Here is a 20,163-nt window from a genome sequence, read left to right on the forward strand (position 1 = left end):
ATGATTAATGCTAAGAAACTGTGAGAGATGCCTCAGCAGTAATCTTTGATTATCGGATGACTCCGTCAAAAATTGATATTTAAGATTAAGAACATAAAAAAACATATTTAGGATGACTCAAGGAGTCGAAACCAGGATCGTGAAGTTTCATTTCTGGTCCTTTTTCACAATGAAACTTTCCGCAAAGAGAAACCTACGACTGGTCAATTTATTAAGACGTATGTTCCTCAAATAGTCAATTTCTCCGAACTTAGCATTAAACTTTCGCTTACCTATGGTATGTGGCGCTGAAATAATTCCTTTGCTCCCAGTATTAAGCTGCGCCAGCCCCACGATGTGATTCATCCTTGCAATTATTTTGAACGTTTTATGCATTGTACGTCTATTGGCTTTCATCTCAGGTTTTCCCGTAGTCGTGTAACGTTATCTGTCGGTTCATCGCAGTGTTTAACGAACTGAGAATTTTTTACGCAAAAATCTAATCTTTCTGCTTAGGGTCCCAGATTAACGACACAACGCAAATCTCGAAGAGTTCAAACTAACGCGTAATAAATAATATCTTTTGTATTAGATTTCAGGATTCTAAAAGCAATGCAACGAGCGGTATAAATATCTTTAAGTAATATCCCATGGAGTTTTGCTCGCAGAGTCAGAGTGTTTATACTCACCATCATTCGAAGGTACCTCGAAAAGTGATTTTAGAACAGGGAGAGACCCTCGTGGATCCACGCTGTCCGCGCGAAATAAATTACGACCGAATACATCAGAGTTGTCCAATTTTTCAGAGTGGGTAATGGATTCAGGAAGATTAAGGGGGAGGAGAGGTCGCGGGAGATGGGGGTGGTGCGGGGGACGAATGGCGCCGAAGAGGGGAGACAGGTGGGCTTCGTCCGCGAAGGCTTGCGCGGCCACTCTCTCCATTCCTCGAGCGAAAAGAACATCTTCTCCGAGGCGATAATAAAAAGTGAGCGGCAGGAACGGTGTTGGCGTGGAATTTGCAATCAAATTCCATACCAGGAACTATAAAAAGGCTAGCGTGGATTTCGGAGGGGAGGGAGGGGGTGGGGGAGGGTGGGGCGAGACGAAGTACAAGAGAGGGAGGACGCGGAAGAGAACATACTGCGCAATCCTCGAATTCGGACCCCGCACGCAATGAACGGCGCTCCACGTCGACATGCACGCACTCGCGTTTGCATCGACCCACTTAAAGGTCCCTAACCCTTGCTTTTTTTCGTCTATGACAGTTGCCAGGAAAAGAAACTTTCTTCACTCATAATTCGTGTAGGTTTCAATGGCGAATCGTTAATGAATGCTGATGTTGTCGTCCAGTAGACCCTTCTTCCTAAGAAATATTCTTTTTTCTTGTTCAAGACCAAAATGTTACAACCCACAAGATCTGCGATTTGTATTTATTTCCTTCTTTGCCTAATTCAAAATAAAAGTATGTCAAAGGGAGTGAAAAATGCAGTTTTGATCCACGACTAAAGAAGTCATAGAACATCCTAGTTTATTAATCCAAGGTATTCCCCTGCTTCACACGCAAATATGAAATTTTATAAAATCATATTTAATTTTAAAAGTTTAAGGAAATTATCAATTAACAATGTCAGATTAACACTGCCCGTTTTGACTATTCATTCGCCACTCACATTTGTACGAGCTGAGACATGCACAGGTTTCGGATGAGTCACTTATCACTCCCATCGACTCCTCTATTTTCTGTAATACATGCATAAATTCCACCAAATTTACTGTATCTCGACGCCTATCTACAAAACAAACAAATGAATACTGAATAAACTGTATGATCCTATCTATCAATTATCTCTGTAATAATATGGTACCAAGCGCGCCCTCCTTTCCATTGCTTCGTACGGAATCAAACGTGTTGTGGTGTAGTCCTCACACGACTGTCTCTCACTTTTTTCGGATTGAAATAAAGGCTAATCTGACGTAATCACTCGACCGAATTCCTTCTCCATTCTTCGCAAAATTTAACCCATAAAAAGTCTTTCTTCCGCGTTCTCCTATAATCTTCAGTGTCTCCGTGGGGATTCACTCTATCCCCACAGATTTATTTTATTTCAATTCCCTTAATATTCTTTACGCCTCATTATAGGTTTAAAATATTCTCATCTACGTCATGCATATATTCATGTGACTGTATTTGCACGCCCAATATCTCTACCATGTAGATTATTTAAGCATTGTTTTAAATCTCTCTAGTCTTTCCTAGATAATTTATGAATTTTACTTTCAACATCTTTGACATGGTGCACGTGTTTTTTTTCTTGGTTCCTGATTGTGCGTTCACCTTCCTGCACAGCCGTCCCATTTCATCATACCTCTGTTAACTATAGTTTTACTTCCCCTTTTTCCTCCTCCATTCCATCATTCTAATCATTTAGTCGGCAATGAATGGTTTCCATGATATTTTTCTTTTTTTCCATCATAGTTCCCATAGTTTCGTTGGCGACTTTCGATATCTCTTTTTAGAGATATTTCTATCTACCTTCTACTTCACTCGTTCCTACTTCCATACTTAGGCATACCTGTATATCCAGGGCCTTCTGGTACTCCTTTTTCGTTCCTCTAAATGCTTGTATGCATTTTCTCGTCAATACGCTTGTTTCGCCCTCTAAAATCAGTCGTGAAACCACATTAGCATTGAAATAGTACCGAATTAGGACTATATTACGACATGGATCCGCATCCTCCCTCCCCTTGGAAGTGTACACTCTTCCTAAATCTGTGCCTAACCATAATTTAGTCTAGCTGATATGTTTTTGATTCTCCGGATTTTTTTTTGTATTTCTACGCCTTTATAGTGTTTAAACTAGAGTCGGTAATAATCAAATGAATTCTCTTGCAGAAAAAAATTGCTTTCTCCTCACGTTCATTCCTTGTTCCTATACCGTGGTTTCTAGCCTCACTCCAATTTCTCCCTTTGCCCACGCCTTGCTCCTCCCACTGCTATCAGAAGCTACCTTTTAGGAAAGCCCGTAATTATAAATACCAAGTTCGTTATTTTAGCTCTTACTTCAACTAATATCATTCCATAACTTGCGTGTTCTATGTTTACTAGCCCTTTTCTTTAATATTACTGGCACCCCTCGGTAGACCTCTTCCCTTTTGCTGTGCCAAAACATTAAAATGTGGAAACGTAAGGCATTATATTGGTAAAATATCACTAGGAGCACCAGCATCATTAGTGCTTCGAGTTTTGTCCAATTTTGTGACGAAAACTGCATAAAGAAGTATTGAAACATATTTTCCAAGGAACTATATTTATTTTATTCAATACGGGTAATCTAATAACTCCTTTCTTTGAGATTTGAGAAAGGATAAATAAAATGTATGGTCAAAAAAATATTACCACTAAGCAAATCTATGATGGAGATTTTAACCTGGTTTTCCATGCGGAAGCGTTCATTTTGATGTAAGTATGAGCGGATATCTCATTACATGAGTATTATTAAGTATGTACGTATATATATATGTATGTATGTGTATATATTTTATTTATATATATACATATACATATACATATATATATATATATATATATATATATATATATATATACATATATATATATATATATATATATATATATATATATATATTTGCAATCACGGAACATGCTTGAAAGAGAGGATAGCTTACAGGTTAAGAAAATAGTATTAGCTCTTTTAGTATACGTCAGTCGTTCCGATACATTCTTGGGTTTAAAAAATATCCTGAGAGCTAAATTCGTGGGTCCTTATAATATTTTTTAAATCGTCACGAACAATAATTGCCAATAACAATGAATTTCTGTCCCAATATATAACACATATACCCGTGATTGCTTTGAAAAAGTGCGTTCATGTCGAATTTTTGGATGTATATGCTGACAAATTCGAGCGAAATCGCATTGCAATACCGTATTAATATCGCGAATAATCGATATGTACCGCATGCCTCGCAGGTGGAGATGCACAACGGCTTTGAAGAGCGCCACTCAAGGATCTTCAACCCCACAAATGGCGTTCATAGACTCCGCCGCCCGACCTACTTTTCCCACCAGGAACGTAATCCGCCTCCGGAAATGTCTCGTACCGCAAAAGTGCAACGAGGGACTGTCGAGATAGGAGTGCTAGATGGTGACCTCCAAAACATTCTCCGTCCGTATTCAGGTCGGTATAATGTAATAATCCCCCAAAGACAATTCCCGAAGATTATAGTGGATAAACAATACAAGACCTCCCTCTTTGGAGAGCGATAAAAATAATTTGTTAATTATACTATATTTCCAAAAATTTCAACTGAACTATGGTGAGCGAAAATACAAACCACTTCCTCACATTAACATAAGTCTAAATATCACCGAAATAGGACCGCAGGACAGGCCCTAAAAATTAGTCCGCATTCGGGTAATACTACTTATTTTTGGTGGCATTCCACAACAGTTCGGCACGATATCAACGCTCTTATCTCACGCTATTTCTTTTCAGTTAAGCACAACCTTCTTTTCCTTGGACGAAATTAACTTTGGTTTTTACTGTCACACAAGGAAATCATTCCATATTTGAATCGAATGAAAGATTTAGTAATTCAAATATGTATTCAATATAAACTATTCAGATATCGTCACGTTTTTACTTGAAGATATCACAACTCGGCGAAACCCGGGTCGTTCATATCAAATAAATTTGCATGAAGCAAAGTTGTTCATTTGATTCCATTTTCACAAAGCTCACAATAACTTTTTATTGTGAGCTTTATTTATTTATAAATTATTTGTTCTACCACTTGCTTAATGCTGTTAACAATTGTTAGAAAATGAAAAAAGAAACAGATAATTTTGGCCTTTTCCCAGCTACTTTTAGGGGATTTAAGGTCAATCACATGAATAACTCCACAGGCAATGCGGCCTTTGAAGTTCACTCAATACCTAAAATAATGGTAAACAACTAGGAGTCCGTTAGAATGGTCCACCTGTGTTCTGTTTCTCTCACACTCTCTCTTTTCAAAGTAGATTCCAAAAATTATGCATAATAGTTATAATAAATATGGGTTATTACAGAGTAAAACTATGAAAGACACTTCAGGAATACTATACAGACACGTGTAAGCAAATTTACCGGACACATTGAAAGCTGCCAGAAAATGAAGGGATATCAATTGAAGTTTGTACAGATATGGATGAATAGACTCGGTAAAATACTTCATGGAGGAAAATCTCTATATTTTTTTACTTTTGACGGTTCAACGCAGTAATTTAGCATATATCTCATTATTTTATTATATGTTTTTGGTTACACTTTCGTGAATCTTGGAGGGTGAATTTTGCATGGTTTGAGGAGTTGCCATTTTGATAAGAAATGATTTGGTTTCCTCTTGTCCTGCCATTGGGCAAACGTCTTACTTCCAGTGGCCGGATATTCTATGGATTTTACACGTATTGTACGTAATACATGAGAGTAGATGGCGTTTTATTTTAAATACTCGAATGAATAACAGTGGGTCAGAGGAAATTCAGAGCTACTTAGGGATATGATGAAAGTAATAAACTGGAACCCTCCTTTGATTTGCTGGAAATATTTATGCATTGCTAAGGACCATACATTCCACATTTATTGTCAAAGCATCTACTCTTCAGCTCACCAAAATTCAACCAAAAATACTAGGCGTAGGGAAACCGTGATCAATGAGTTTCAAGATAACTTTATTTATTTACGAGCATTGCTGTCGGATATGCTGTTTTTTTTGGATTGAGACGAATGCGTTTATGCTCCACCGTAACCCTGAGCATAACATTGAGGACATTACGAGTAAAAAGCCATATAGGCGGGAGTCGAACCGACGACCTCAAGGTTCACCGGCGAGAATCCGTAGTAAACCTCCGTAGTATTACTTCGCCGCCATCGGGTCCAAAAAATGGATGACCTCTCACCACACACAAAAACTCGACCCTGCCAGGATTCGAACCTGGAATCTTCTGATCCGTAGTCAGACGCGTTATCCATTGCGCCACAGGGCCTTATTCTAAATGCTTTTGAAAATATAACGCGACTTTGATGGAAATGGAATCTAAAAGTAACGTCACCCATTATTCAACGCACACAAACTTGCATTTAACGTAAAGGCAAATAATTTCAAAGATATCTAGCCTCAAAGTAAATTATTATCCCAAATACTCTTCCTCCAGTCGCTTCAAATGCAACGCATGAAAGGATCAAGCCAAACGCGTAAGCTGATTCCTACGGTGTCTCATAGGAAAAGAGAAACTCATAACCTTATTTTATTTTCAATCTGATTTACTAAATTTATTTAAAAACTCTTCGTTTAAAATATCCTTGTCCAAATAGAAGTTTAAATTCTATTTTGGTCAGCTAAATTTTAACGCAAGATTCAACGTGAAAAGTAACAAAAAATCTTTCCGAAATATGGAAAAGATGATTAGAGGGTCCATAACTGATTAGATTCACTGTTTTTTTGGAAGTATGGCATAGAGGGAAGAGCCTTTAAATAGGACGATGTATCGAACAAAGGGTAATCTTCTTCTGAGAATATTTTTGTGGTTATAACGAAGGTTGGATACTCATTTATTAGAATATCGGATGCTCTGATATCGGTACGTTTGAAATATCAAACGAATACTCACGTATGTGTATTAATGCACGGTGATTATCCGTTGAAGAGAATTTATAAATGTGATGGAAAATCACTCCCCGTGCTTCTACCTTTGTAGCGAAGAATTTCCCAGAACTCCCTGACCCTCAAGCTGATAATAACCTCGGCTGGCCCAGTGGAAAGCACGTTAAGGCAGCCACCTGGTCGCGGCCAAAACGGTCAGATGTATTTTTGCATGCCTGCGTCATGCGCACCTAAATTCCGATCGCGTATTTTCTGCATCGGCAAAGAGGTCCTATGTTCCATCTCAATACGCACCATAATATTTTCGCTCTTCAGAATAGATATTTTATCTTTAGATAATGGATTAATGTACAGTGGCAGTAACCGTATTTGTGTATTTCATGCGATAGAAGAAAATAACTTTCTTATCGTGAAGTCTCCGCTGGTGAGAGCAGTGTTGACCGTTACCTCCAGAGAAACATTGGAAGAAGCTTGACCTGGCCTAGTGGAAGATTCGCTCACACTTCCCGTATAGTGCAAGAAAAATACGAAAGCAACTAGCTTTCCTTCGTTTCTTTTTCGCTGAACTGAAATAACTATGATTTTTGCGTCTCATACTATTTGAAATATTCTGTGAAGGGTAGTGGGCCTGAGTGCGATGAAATCGTATCTTTCTCTATTGGACCGCGTCTTTGCAGAGTGCTAGAGTGAATCAGGAAAAAAACATGAATTCTTATCGAATATGGGGTAGATAATCAAATTCGGATATGTGATCAATAAATTGATTTATCAGCATCTACGCACTGCCAAAGGTAATGCAGTCACGTAAATCTTGTTTTTATCTCGCATTGATTTTACGAGTCAACAAACATATACAATTACTTCTACAATACCCTGAAAGCCATTGGCAAGGTTTGTGGCAGGGAGTGCATCCACACCAAGCATGGAAAACATGTGAACAGACATGGGCACGCACCATGCATGAGCCTCACCACAGAAAAAATTAACATGCAAAGAACTAATTAACACTTATCATGAACAATAAAAGTGCACAATTTTCTTACCTCCATTTCTAGAAAAGTCATGCGAAAAGATACATATATATATATATATATATATATATATATATATATATATATATATATATATATATATATATATAAATTAATTTATTTATTGTGAGATTTAGATTCGCCTACTTTACATATATGTATGCAACATGCGTAGACGACGTCATTCACACGCACACAGAGGCAAACATGCGTATTAATGCACTAAAATACGCATGCACAAACATGAACATGCACAAACATGCCTACAGACTCGTATTTTTATATAGGCAATGATTATTATATTTAATCCAAAATTGTGGGTTCACGCATTTAGCCGCAATTTCGCAATAAAAATTCTAATCTTAGTCTTACTCCTGCCATACGTTCTCGTGCAGGCCAATAGTAAATAGTAATTCGTGGATTAAATCACTTGCCTAACACCACCTTTTTCTGTATGGGAAGAATTTTGATCTGCAATATGAAATATGGCTCTAACCCGATGCAGACTATTCGAAAAGATGGGAAGGGTTCCCAATAATATTTAACTCACCATTTGTTAATAGTTTCAATTTCCTTGATTTCTATTGCTTTTTGAAAGTAAACAATATTAGTGCACAGACATGAGAGCGAGACACGATTTACGCCATTTCCTAGCGGAATTGATCTTTGAAACGGCACATTCTAATTTCATTGTAATGTACTCACTTTTACGTGCAACTCAGCTTTCGCTTTTGTGTAAAATTAGCAGCATCTGATGTGATAAAATTGGGGAAATAAAAATTTTCCTTCATCATGACTATATAATATGCGCATCTGATATATAATTTACGTTAAGTATGTGTGACCCTCATATCCATGCTGTGCACCGTATTCTCACAAGTAAATAAAATAATGGAATATCCCCATAAATAGCGTGGTAAATAGAGATTTTTTTCCTCAGTATACCATATGAATAAAGCAAACTAAGGCTGCATAAGAAACCTTGTGATTTCGTTAAAACTTTATAGAGAAAAAGGAGGTTTTTTGATACTTGAATTCTAGCAGAAAAAATGTCATTAATTGTAGATATTTGTAGGATTCTATCTATCGGTCACGGTAATTGATAAAACATTTGGCAGCGGTGGGATTCGAACCCACGCCTCCGAAGAGACTGGTGCCTTAAACCAGCGCCTTAGACCGCTCGGCCACGCTACCACATTGTTAATTGTATGTGATAATATGACTCTCGTATCTAGCTTAGATAGCAAAGTGAATATTTTACTTCAAAATCTTCCGTAGCCGACAGCGCATACAGTTTAACAGAAGCGGGAGTAGTATGGAGAGAAGTTTAACCTTTTAAGTTTATCTGATTGAAATAAAACAAATTCATTTCTGTTCTCAAATGGATTAAGCTTGCAGTAAATAAATAAGACACGGTTGCGTTTCAGTGTAGCACTCGTATCAATACTTGAAGCTTAGTGTTCTGTCAGAGGAATTGAAGGTTTACCTAATGATGCGAATTCCCTTGTGAATTTATCTAAGAATTGGTCAATACAGAGGTCAGATATGAATTCAGTTTTTTTCAAACTCTGAATGCCAGCTGTGATATCCTACCCACTTCTAAGGCAGACTTCTTATCGTCAACCACAAAATTTAAAGTTCACGCCAAATGCATTGCAAAAGTTCTCAGTACATTATTCCTCTTTTTCACGTCTTTTAATGGTAAGCATCACATAAAAAAGTAACATCATTATAAAATACCTGCTGTTACTCTACAAAGTCGAATCTTAATCCCACTAAAAATCTTTTTGAGAAGTTTACAAAAATATGAAGAAAATGTCAATTCGAAATATATCTAAGGGCAAACTAAATTTTTCTACGAAATTTTATGAAAAATCAATGAAGATATCCACGAGGGAAATAAATTCGAAATTTAATCGTTCATGTTATGTTATGTCCAACTACAATGGTACAGTTTAATCACCACATTCAAATTAAGGGGCTAGGATTTTCTTTAAAAATTGATTTTATTGCAATGACATAATATAAATGGATTTGAATTTTCTGCAACTGGCAAATTTCACCAGTTAGGTATTATTTGATAGAAAGGAGTCGTCTTAAAATAAAACATATTTGAAATATAATCTGCGATCCAACAAAACTAGCTGTATCTGGCGTATCTTAAAAATATGTAAAACTAATAGTCTCTTTGAATAGTATCAACATTCATTCCTAAATGTTGGTAGCCAGCCCTGGATTTTGTCTACTGGGTCGGTTATATTGGCAGCCAGCTAACTTTTTCTATCCTACCTGCCTCGTTCTTCAGATCCTCCGTTGCTGGCTTTTTTATTATCGACCCCACAATGCCATTCGTTGCGCAATCAAATCAAACTTCTTGGCTAACAAGTAGTGTTTGGCTGTTGTGCACAGTACAGCACAGTACCCTGTGACTTCTGTTCTCAATTTTTGTAACTACGGTACTTATTTTTCATTCTTATCCATAATATTACTTCTTAAGCGGTCTCTTCTTCTCTTATTCATCAATGTAGTTCATGCCATGGCTAAAGAAAGACTAGTTGTTTTCCCATGCATAAAATCATCAAAATATATACCAAGTAAAGTTATTATTTGAACAGATAGCATTAATCATCATGTGCAGATACTGCAGGCAAGCCGTGAAATATGCTAGGATGTAGTTGTTTTGGAAAACATTTTTCAAAGATTTCTCAGACCTAAAATGGATATTGAAAAATAATAAAAATAATTTTCAACGTTAATACCTCATGCGTGGTTGTGATGTTGTGTGGTAGGTACTTCATTTCAACGCGCTGACTTTATGGAATGTTTTTATTAATGGATGGCCTATGAAATCCAAGGCTAAACGTAGTTTTTTCCTCTGAAACGGTAATGTCAAAATTCTAGCCCACTTACCTCGAGTCTGGCTGCATTAAAACAATTAAAAGTGGTAGATATCTATAAAAATTACGTAACAGTGGAGCGTATGCTTATCGCTACGCTTACTTTTGTACGGGAATATGTAAGTACGCTGAAAAATCTATGTAAACGAATAATTTGCATAAATATAATAGCCAGCGAATATGTAACCCACTCAGTCCAGGAACAGAGGGAGATATAACCTTGTTAGGAGAAGAATCATAAAATATAAAATTCGCAGTTCAGCTCGCGTTCAGTCGGTAAAAATTGCTTTCACTTTAATTTGTAAAAATAAACGCCTACAGAATCAGCTCATTTTTTAGTGTCAACATTCCCAAATGCCTAAGAGAGTGCCGAATTCACCCGCCAAATGGCATAGATAGGGATACTACAGCCTGCCGAGAACTTTATTCCAGCCCGCGCATCAGGCACAAAATGGTCGATGTGGGAAAATACGTTTCCCCTACTGGTACCCACTTCCCGCATGACACGTGGACAGTCTGCTGAGCTGGAAGTCCCCCATATGTGTCGCTGCTTCCTCATGCACATGTTGAGTCACCACCACTTACTTCAAGTACATAATACGGGTATTAGACCGTACCACAACTTATGAAGCTGGATCTCCATAGGGTTTTATCAGAAAGCATAAAAAATACTAATATATTTTTAAAACTATGCATCAGGGTTAGTCTACACGTGCATCTGCTGCTTGGAAGAAATACTTTGAAGAAGTAATATTAATGAATGTGGAGTCCCATGATACTAAGAGCATAGTGCATTCCGTGGATGGTTCAAAAATTGTAAGAGCAGGAAAAGTACAAATGTAGATCTTGCTCGAATTACACGTAAGATGGTTGCCGACTTACTAACAAACTTTTGAAGTTGTACAGCCGCTCGTACTTTGAGTAATTAGTAGGTAAGCTAATTCTTTAAAGTAAGATAAAAATTGAAAAGCTGTGCCAATGGTTAGTTATTTATGCACAAGATGTTCTTGGTACCTTTGGAGAAACTTTGGAAGAGAATTCTTACCGAGCTAGAGGATAACGCAAAAATTCTAAACCGTTCTGCATATTCATCCAAGGCAAGCTTCACATCATAATTTTGTAGAGACCCAAGATTTTAGATTGATTACAAAGTCACAAACTTAAAATTTGTATAGTTAAAACTAAAATTGAGGAGTTCAGAAACAACAAAAAGTTATCCGATTTCGAAAACATTTAGGCGAAACTTCCGCCAAAAACTGTCATTGGTTAATTAGGCAACATAAAATATTCTCCAAATACTTTTGGATGATTTACTCACACGCCAGGTAGTAAATTAGTACTGACTGTTTGACTAGTGAAAATGTTAAAAACTAATTGCAATTTCCCACAGTATTTATTTCGTACTACGCGTTTCAAATCACATAAATCATATTATTATTACAAATTACTATTATATCACCAGTACAAATCATTTTATTATTTTCGAATAGGTAATACCCTAAAATTTCGACGCATTACATCGCCTATAGTTTACAGAAATTTCCTAAAGTGACTTGATTTTCTTTCTCTAGCTATTTATAGAATATGTACAACATTTTTCTTTGAAAGACGCATGCTATTAAATTTAATAAAATTGAAAAAACCGGGCTGCTTTTTCCATCAAGCGGCATCGCGTGACCGCATTCCCCGGCATTTAATAGGAATTAGGTACTGTGAAATGTAGGGTACTATGGGATAATTGAATGGATTCAAACACGCATAAAAATATTGCTGTAACAACAGAATTATTCACATGTATACGCACGATTGAAGGTCAGCTCATTTTGCCTGACAGTGATATACATTTTTTCAAGGAAACTGTGACTATAAACATTTCATGCACACTATATTCATTTAGAACGGGAAATTTCATCTGAAAGCTTAAAAGACGGCTCAATATAAGATTTTCCGTGAGATAAGTTCCGGGGAAGTATCTGGTATTACTTAGTAGTAAATTAATACAACTGAAATTGAGTTTAGATTAACGTGATAAGTAAAAATTTACAAGAAGCATTCGCCCTTTTTGCTATAACCCAGTGGGCAGAGCGTTCGGATCGTAGCCATAGTATATCTGGTCCATATCTGTCTAACGATCTCAACAACTCCAACTAGGCCCAAGCTCACTGGCTTCCGGAGTATCACGGCTTTTAAGAAAAAGAAATACACGGAGGAGGTCAGCCCCCGCATCTTGCCTGAATGTGCGATTTTTCACACGCTGCCACCAAGTGAATCTCACCCTCACCTGGGACACTTATCTTTCAGTTGAAAATATGGATTGTTTTTCTCTGAACCAGTGATTTTCATGGTCCTGTGAAAAATGCTTGAAATCCCCTGGCATTTTTGTGAATAAATGTCATCCCAATGTTTTAACAAAGTTATGAGTAAATTCTATAGCACATGGATAATTAAATTTTACTTCTCAAGCATTTTATAAATAAAGCACAACTTATTTCTCTTTGAAACATGTATACCTGTGTAGCATTAAATTAAAAATGCATGTAAATTTAATAGCATGCCTAACACAAAGTATTTATAAATTCTCCTTCAATAATAGATCATGATGAGATAATAATCAGCGGATCGCATTGACTTTATACTCAGAACTGAAGCAAAAATTCCCAGCGGAATTCAAGTACGTAAATATGCTATGCATGTCCTTCACGACAAGAAATTCGAAAATAATGCGAGTTTAAAATAGTTATATCTCCCGAGGTCAAGTGGGCAGGCATATTACATACATATTAAAAACTTGGAAAAAGTTAAAACGAAATTTTATATTAACCATTTAAATATTTGTTTTAAAAAACTTGGCTATCCCTTCGTATTTAAAAGAGTGTATATTGGTGAAGAATACGCCATCGCCCTATATAGCTCACGCTTAACAAACGTTTTGGTCAGACAAACCAAATTTCAATTAGCATAGAAGGTAAAGTAATAAGACCTTCCACAAGATAAACCTGCATTCAAAGATACCGTGGTAATATGTTGGAAATATCTGCCATTATTCGACTCGAGGATAAAACCAGCTTAAATTATATGCCATACACAAAAATCTAATCAAAATATACCAAATACCATTATTAATTCAAACTTTCACGAAGAGATGAAGTACATCCCTTTTGGGCAACATCATACGTGAAATGCTACCAAATCAATGGACCGCATTATACTTATCAAATATTGATGTTGATGAGTGTATGCGTGATGTATCCACATTACCAGTCCCATTCCGGAATGCGACCAAGTTCATTTGCGATTATGTCGTTCCAATATTGTTAAGTTTAAGACCCCCAGGTGTAGCATTACGGGAATTATATTTCTGTTTTGTTGATTTTTATGATTTTATATTGAAAAATCATTGGAAGAAGCAGTTTTGGAGGATAATGTGGTAAATGCTTCAAATTTTTCATGATTTGAACATCCGCATTGTCTAAAGCTCCTATTAAAACTTCTACTTGGAGAAAAGTATCGAGCACTTGAGTAAAGCTGTGATGGCGAAACTTTAGAGCGGTGGAGGGCTTTCGTGTGGGCCATCGGGCTTCCTGAGCAAACTTTACTCCACAGTGGGACCATATACCCCTCTAGAAGGATGTTGTATCCCTCCATGGGTTAATCAGGTCAAGATTAGCCTAAATAAATTCCAGGTTTCTCTGCAGGGCCCGGCAGCGCTATCTAGCCGTAGGGGTAAGCTCCCTCTCATCCGATATAGGAATCAAAGTGTATAGGTGGGTACCATATGGATGACGGTGGTCAAATTGAAAGATGCTCTTTTCTATAATATCCTATCTCATCATTGATCTACGTGACCACTTTTTGGCAATATTAAAACTCTAGTTGTACTAATCATCGTTATGGTATTTGAAGGGAACTTTTCAAATACAAGTATGCAATTTACTAATTATTGGCATAAATCTGACTATATTCCCTATCTATTGTACCATATATGAATAAAGTTTTCTTACACCCACTCTCTGGCTAACTAATAAAGAGCATAATAGACTAAACAATGTGTAGAAAAAGACATTTTACTAAATGTGCAATTATTTTGATAACGTTTTCTGATACGCGGTATGCGCTTGAAACTTTTTATGAATTAAAATGAAAATGAAGACGCAGGGAGAACTAAAAATGTCGACCCTCAAAATTAAAAGAACAAATTTAATATAATAAAACGTTAATTCGCAGCCCTATTACTAAATGAAGTTTACTTTATCAATGATTTGCAAACTTCAATCACACCTCATGCAAAATTACAATTATTAAACATGCCAATCTAGGTGAGGGCCGCAACATAAGTGAAATAAGTCTTATTTCACTAGAAGTTGAATGATAATGAAGGTATTCGATCAAATGCAACTTGTTAATCCTCGCGTCAATAATATTCATTTTCACTGAGGAGTTAATTCCCATAATCTTGAGAATTCAAGAAGTTTCAACGAATTTACATATGATTCAAAAGAGCCCTCCAGATTTATAAATTTAAAGGCTTATAAGTCAGAGATTATTATGACGCTTGTGCAGGGTGGAGCAGAATTAACCATCTAGTATTAAAAAGTCACTGAAGAGCGCGCAGGTAAAGTAGCGGAGTGAGAGTAGAGGCGTTAGCTGGGGGAAACAGTGCCATTTTCCGCAGTTGCCATGCTGTGGTCTGGTAAGCATCAAGGCTATGTCGTAGAAATGTTCTTTAAAAACAATGATAGTGTGGTGGCGACGCAGAGGGCTTTTCGTAGGCGGTTTGGTTAGACTCGTCGCGTCCTGATGCTAAAAACCAATAGGAAATGAATTAATAGTGTACGGGCGACAGAATCTGTACTTCCTAGAAAACCAGCTGGGCGACCTATAAGCGTGCGGATTTCTTAGAGCATCGTGGCAGTTAACATTCTTCCATTGAACAGTCTCCATCGCGCCCGCGGAAACATGCTGCTGCTCTTGGAATATCTCCCAGAACGGTAAGGCGGATTTTACTCACTGACTTTCACTATATAGGCCTTACAAGATGATGGTCGTTCAAGAATTGAGTTCAGAAAACTCGGTGAAACGTAAAGATGCTTGCAATGCATTCCTAACCTCTATGCAACCCGAAACTATTCTCTGTTCTAGCGATGAAGCTCATTTTCACCCCTCCGGCTCTGTGAATAAGCAAAATTTTCGTTACTGGGCGACTGACAACCCTCGCGAACTTCATATAGTAAGACCTCTACATAGCTCCAAAGTGACAGTTTGGTGCGCTATGTCCTCCATAGGCGTTATTGGGCCTTACTTTTTTTGAATCTCGAGGTTCAACTGTTACCGTGAACTCTGTACGCTATTGTGAGATGCTGGAGGACCTTTTACTCCCCAAAATGGAAGATTATAGTGAGAAATATGACACAGAAGCCTTTTGGTTTCAACAAGATGGTGCCAAGGATCATACCGCCCGTCGTTCCCGCAAAAATCCTGCAAGAACAACCCAGCCGCCTGATCTCCTTACGAGGGGATGCTCCATGGCCTCCCCGGATTTGAGCCCGTCATTTTTTTCAATGTGGATATCTCAAAGCTGAGGTTAACTAAGTTCGGCCGAGGACGTTTGAAGCTCTTAAGAAGGTAATTGCAGATGCCATCGCTGGAACAACGCAAGATATGCTGAGAAGAGTTTTCGAAAACTTTTTTGAACGACTCAACATGTGCATCGCTCACCGAGGTCGTCACCTGGATAAAATAATTTTTAAAACCTAATGAAAAAATTTCCTTGAATTTAATTTTCAAAAATAAAAACCTTTTTGAATTATCTTGGTCGGTTTCTTCACAATTCACCCGTCAAATCAGGGAGACTATCCTGATTCTCGCGGTATATCTAATATATAATTGGTTTCCGTGACTACAATAGTTGTTCAAAGTTTTCCAAGCTTTAAGCATTCCAATAAACATTCCTCCAATTCCATTTGGCTGAAGGCCAAGTTTTACTAAATAAGCATCATATAGTTTTGCTAGTTTGACAGCCCCGGTAGGAGCAACCTTGCCTTGCCTTAACCTGCTAGCGTTAACATACATCCTGAATTTAAAGAGTACATTTTGAAGTTTACCCCATGTAGGGAACTGAAATTGTGTTCATGTTTGTGCAAATACATATGCACACATATTAGATCAGTTCATATTTATACATAAGATTCTGGTGCCTTTGCAATCCCCACCACGCGCCCTGGCGGAGTTTTGTGTAGATGTAACCTAGAAGTCACGGATTCGATTCCCACCCAGATCGATTTCCCTCCACTGAGGGATTGTTTTTGTGACCGTCATTACTGTTATTTAATATTTAAAATCGATCGTTAAAGGCCAATCTCCGCTCTCTTCAGATCAAGACCGAGTAAAAAGGTTTTGCGCCTACAACTAGCTAGTTTTCCCCAAGTCGGTTGGTGTCGTCACACCTGAGAAACGCACCCCGTGGTGGCTTGCAGGGAGCCTTGGAACCCCATGCACGTAAGCAGGAGTAGTCTCTCACCTTCACGCCGCGGTCTTTCAGTTTGGTGCTTCGGGGCGTTCGGAATTGATTTTCGGGACCGCGCGGGGAGGGACGAGACGTAGAGGAAACCCTGGGAAAGACCTACGGATCCGTGACTTCGGGAAAGAACACAAGAAGTGAGGAAGGGAAGGAACGGAGGCGATTGTTGCACTGGAGGCGCGGACGGCGAACGCTTGGCCACTCGACCGCAGTCTCCCACGGAGGAGAAGGCGATTAAATTCGATTCATTGAAGGGAGGGGAGGGGGAGTGGGGGCACCTACCCATCCATACGCAATAAGGCGGAGTTTTACGGTCAATTTCCCGGAACGTTTTACGGCGTCGGTCGAAGCTCCTACGGTAATAATAATAATAATACCCACGAAGACGCCTTTGGGGTGGAGACGGGGAAGGGGACCGGGCGGGTGGGGTGGGCTGGAAGAGGGGGCGGGAGTTTTGATGGTTTGGGTCATAAATCGTGCGGAAGATCCACACCCACCTCTCACTCTTCTCTTACTCGCTCGCTTCCTCGCCTCGAGACGAGCGTTTGGACTCGGAAAGAGGGCCGGGTGAGCTCGGGGTGGCGAGTTCTGAACGTTCACGTCCATATATTAACGTCCTCCCTTTCCTGAATTTCAAATCACGATTACATCGTGCCAGTTTATTTTCCATGCTCCGTGGGCAGTGCCGCAAATATCCGAGCACGATGAATCGGCAATGCTTTACGACGAGTTGGCGAGGTGAGATATTTTTTCTATGTGTAGTCTAAAGATTGTAGAAGGGTAAGAAGTTTTCAATCAATCCATGAAAATGTTCACATAGTTATTGATTTCTAAAGCCTTTCGGAACAATATAAACATCCTAAATTATTTCCATATTCATCGATAAATACTTCATATTCATAGTTCTAGACCATAAAAAGCATCAATCTTCACTCTTACCACTGTTCTGCAAACTAAATATTCTCCCTTCAATCATCGCCTTCAACATCCTTCTGCCTCTCAATAACGCCTCAGTCTATATCTCTGCCTCCTTCGATTTTCCCGAGCAACTTCTCTTTATCTCTCCATCAATTAAGGGCTTTTTCATGTTCTTCTTCCTGTCTATCGGACTTATTTTACATCCTTCTCCCATCACATACTCAACCGTTTATCGATTATTTCTTGTGTAAGCACTTTATGAAATAAGCAGATGAACTCAGTAAAGTTTTATCTTGTGACTTGCGTTTGAGTCATTGAAAAAATGAAACTCTCAATTTAACAATCAAATCACAAATGCTCTCGTATCTACAGCCTGTAGGGGATAAATGAGTAACAGACTGATCACAGGGAAAATGAGAGGCAACCATTCTGGACTGATTTTTAGTCTGTTCGCTCCAATGAAGGCGGGCGAGGGGAAATGGTAGTTCTTTATCCCAGAGCACCATAAAGCCGCGGGCAGATGCCGAAGATGTGGGCGCCTATGCGATGTCAGATGCTTACACGTCCGCATATTCAGGCACAACACATGAACAAGGGTCCGTAAATAAATGTCATAAAAGTCTCTCTAAACGCTTTAAACAAAGATAGCGGTGGCGAAGCCGATATTTGGCTACTCAGTACATCACCTCTTATAGTGAACTCCTTTAAGAAATCGCGAAAGAAATATTCCTACTGATGTAAGAACAGAAATAATATTATAAATTAGGTCCTTCACAACACAAGTCCTCCGGATGACAATGCAATCCCCACTGATAGGAATAAAAAATAATTATGTCATGAAAATGCTTCTTCCAGTCTTCATTTCATCCCAGATATCCAACTCAAAGGCCAAGAGAAAGCTTTATACTTTCGTTGGCTTCATGACAAACGAAAATGGGTTTATATCAATATTAGAAAGATTTTAAATCACTGATCTTACGCCGCAAGTCAGCTCGAAGGCATGCATCAAAGGGCATTTGATGAGTAATTAAATGGTTGGTGATGATGAAAATGGCATCCGAAAACTCTAAATCAGCGTTTAGTTAATATCTCCGGGTATCTAAATTAGAGATGATAGATAAATAGACAGAGGTCTTTTTTTGGGCGAAATCGAGACCTAATGGTCCCTTCTTCCATTTAACCCATCGTCGTATGCATACTATATTAGGCATGAAATTTATAATTACATGCATGCATACAAATTAATACATAGAGACAGATACATATTCATTAAGCACAGACTTGCAATCGAATATATATATATATATATATATATATATATATATATATATATATATATATATATATATATATATATATACATATATATACATATATAAATCCATATGCACATATATATATATATATATATATATATATATATATATACATATGTATATAAATTAAGGATACACCTAAGCATACCTAGAGAACATGATTAGCCATAAAGTTTCGTAGTACTCGTATGCATGCCATTTCACCATGCAATTATTTATATGCAAAGCTAATTGATAAAATATACCTTTCAGTGCCATTTAGGCACTTGCATGATAATTTATAACCAATGCCGTACCTAAGAAAAATATTTTGCGATAAACTGCATACTTTTTAAATGCCATATCCGCAAATTTTTCCGCAAGGCTTCCGTTTATATACTAAGGATAGAAATTCCGTGGTCTTTACTCCTGTAGATTCGGAATAAGTCATACTAAAAAACATAGGGAGGCTTATATGTCGATATTCCGTATTAACACGAAGGTTAGCATGGAGGAATCTTGTGTGAAGCATATTCAGGGGAAAGAGGAATATTACTTTCATCAAATGAGTACAGGGGAAAAGATAGATGCTGAGAGTTAGGGAAAGTTGCAATGACAGATTGGGTAGTTGGAAATTATCTGGAGTATCGCTGATTTAAAAGATAAATATCATATAATTTGCAAATATCACAAAATACAGAGCAAAACCATCTGAAGTTCAATGCACGTTCAGTAAGAATCTTGTTAAAAACATGTACTGGAATCGACCCATTACTTGGTTGTTATTTAAATGACGTGATGTTGTGTGTAAATGACAAATCATTTGCTCGATCTAAACGGCGAGGAGGGACTACTTCTATTTG

At 37.8% G+C, this 20,163-nt stretch overlaps 2 non-coding genes across 2 annotated transcripts; both read right to left on the reverse strand.

Annotated features, from left to right (window-relative positions):
* Nucleotides 1–5,952: 5,952 nt before the first annotated feature.
* TRNAR-ACG (transfer RNA arginine (anticodon ACG)) lies at nt 5,953–6,025 on the reverse strand. Its single transcript has one exon. It is a non-coding gene; the product is annotated as a tRNA-Arg (tRNA).
* Nucleotides 6,026–8,785: 2,760 nt separating this feature from the next.
* TRNAL-AAG (transfer RNA leucine (anticodon AAG)) lies at nt 8,786–8,867 on the reverse strand. Its single transcript has one exon. It is a non-coding gene; the product is annotated as a tRNA-Leu (tRNA).
* Between the last annotated feature and the right edge of the window lie 11,296 nt (nt 8,868–20,163).

This window comes from Hetaerina americana, unplaced genomic scaffold (genome assembly GCF_022747635.1).
Source record: "Hetaerina americana unplaced genomic scaffold, ioHetAmer1.1.p SCAF_10, whole genome shotgun sequence".
Lineage (NCBI taxonomy): Eukaryota > Metazoa > Arthropoda > Insecta > Odonata > Calopterygidae > Hetaerina > Hetaerina americana.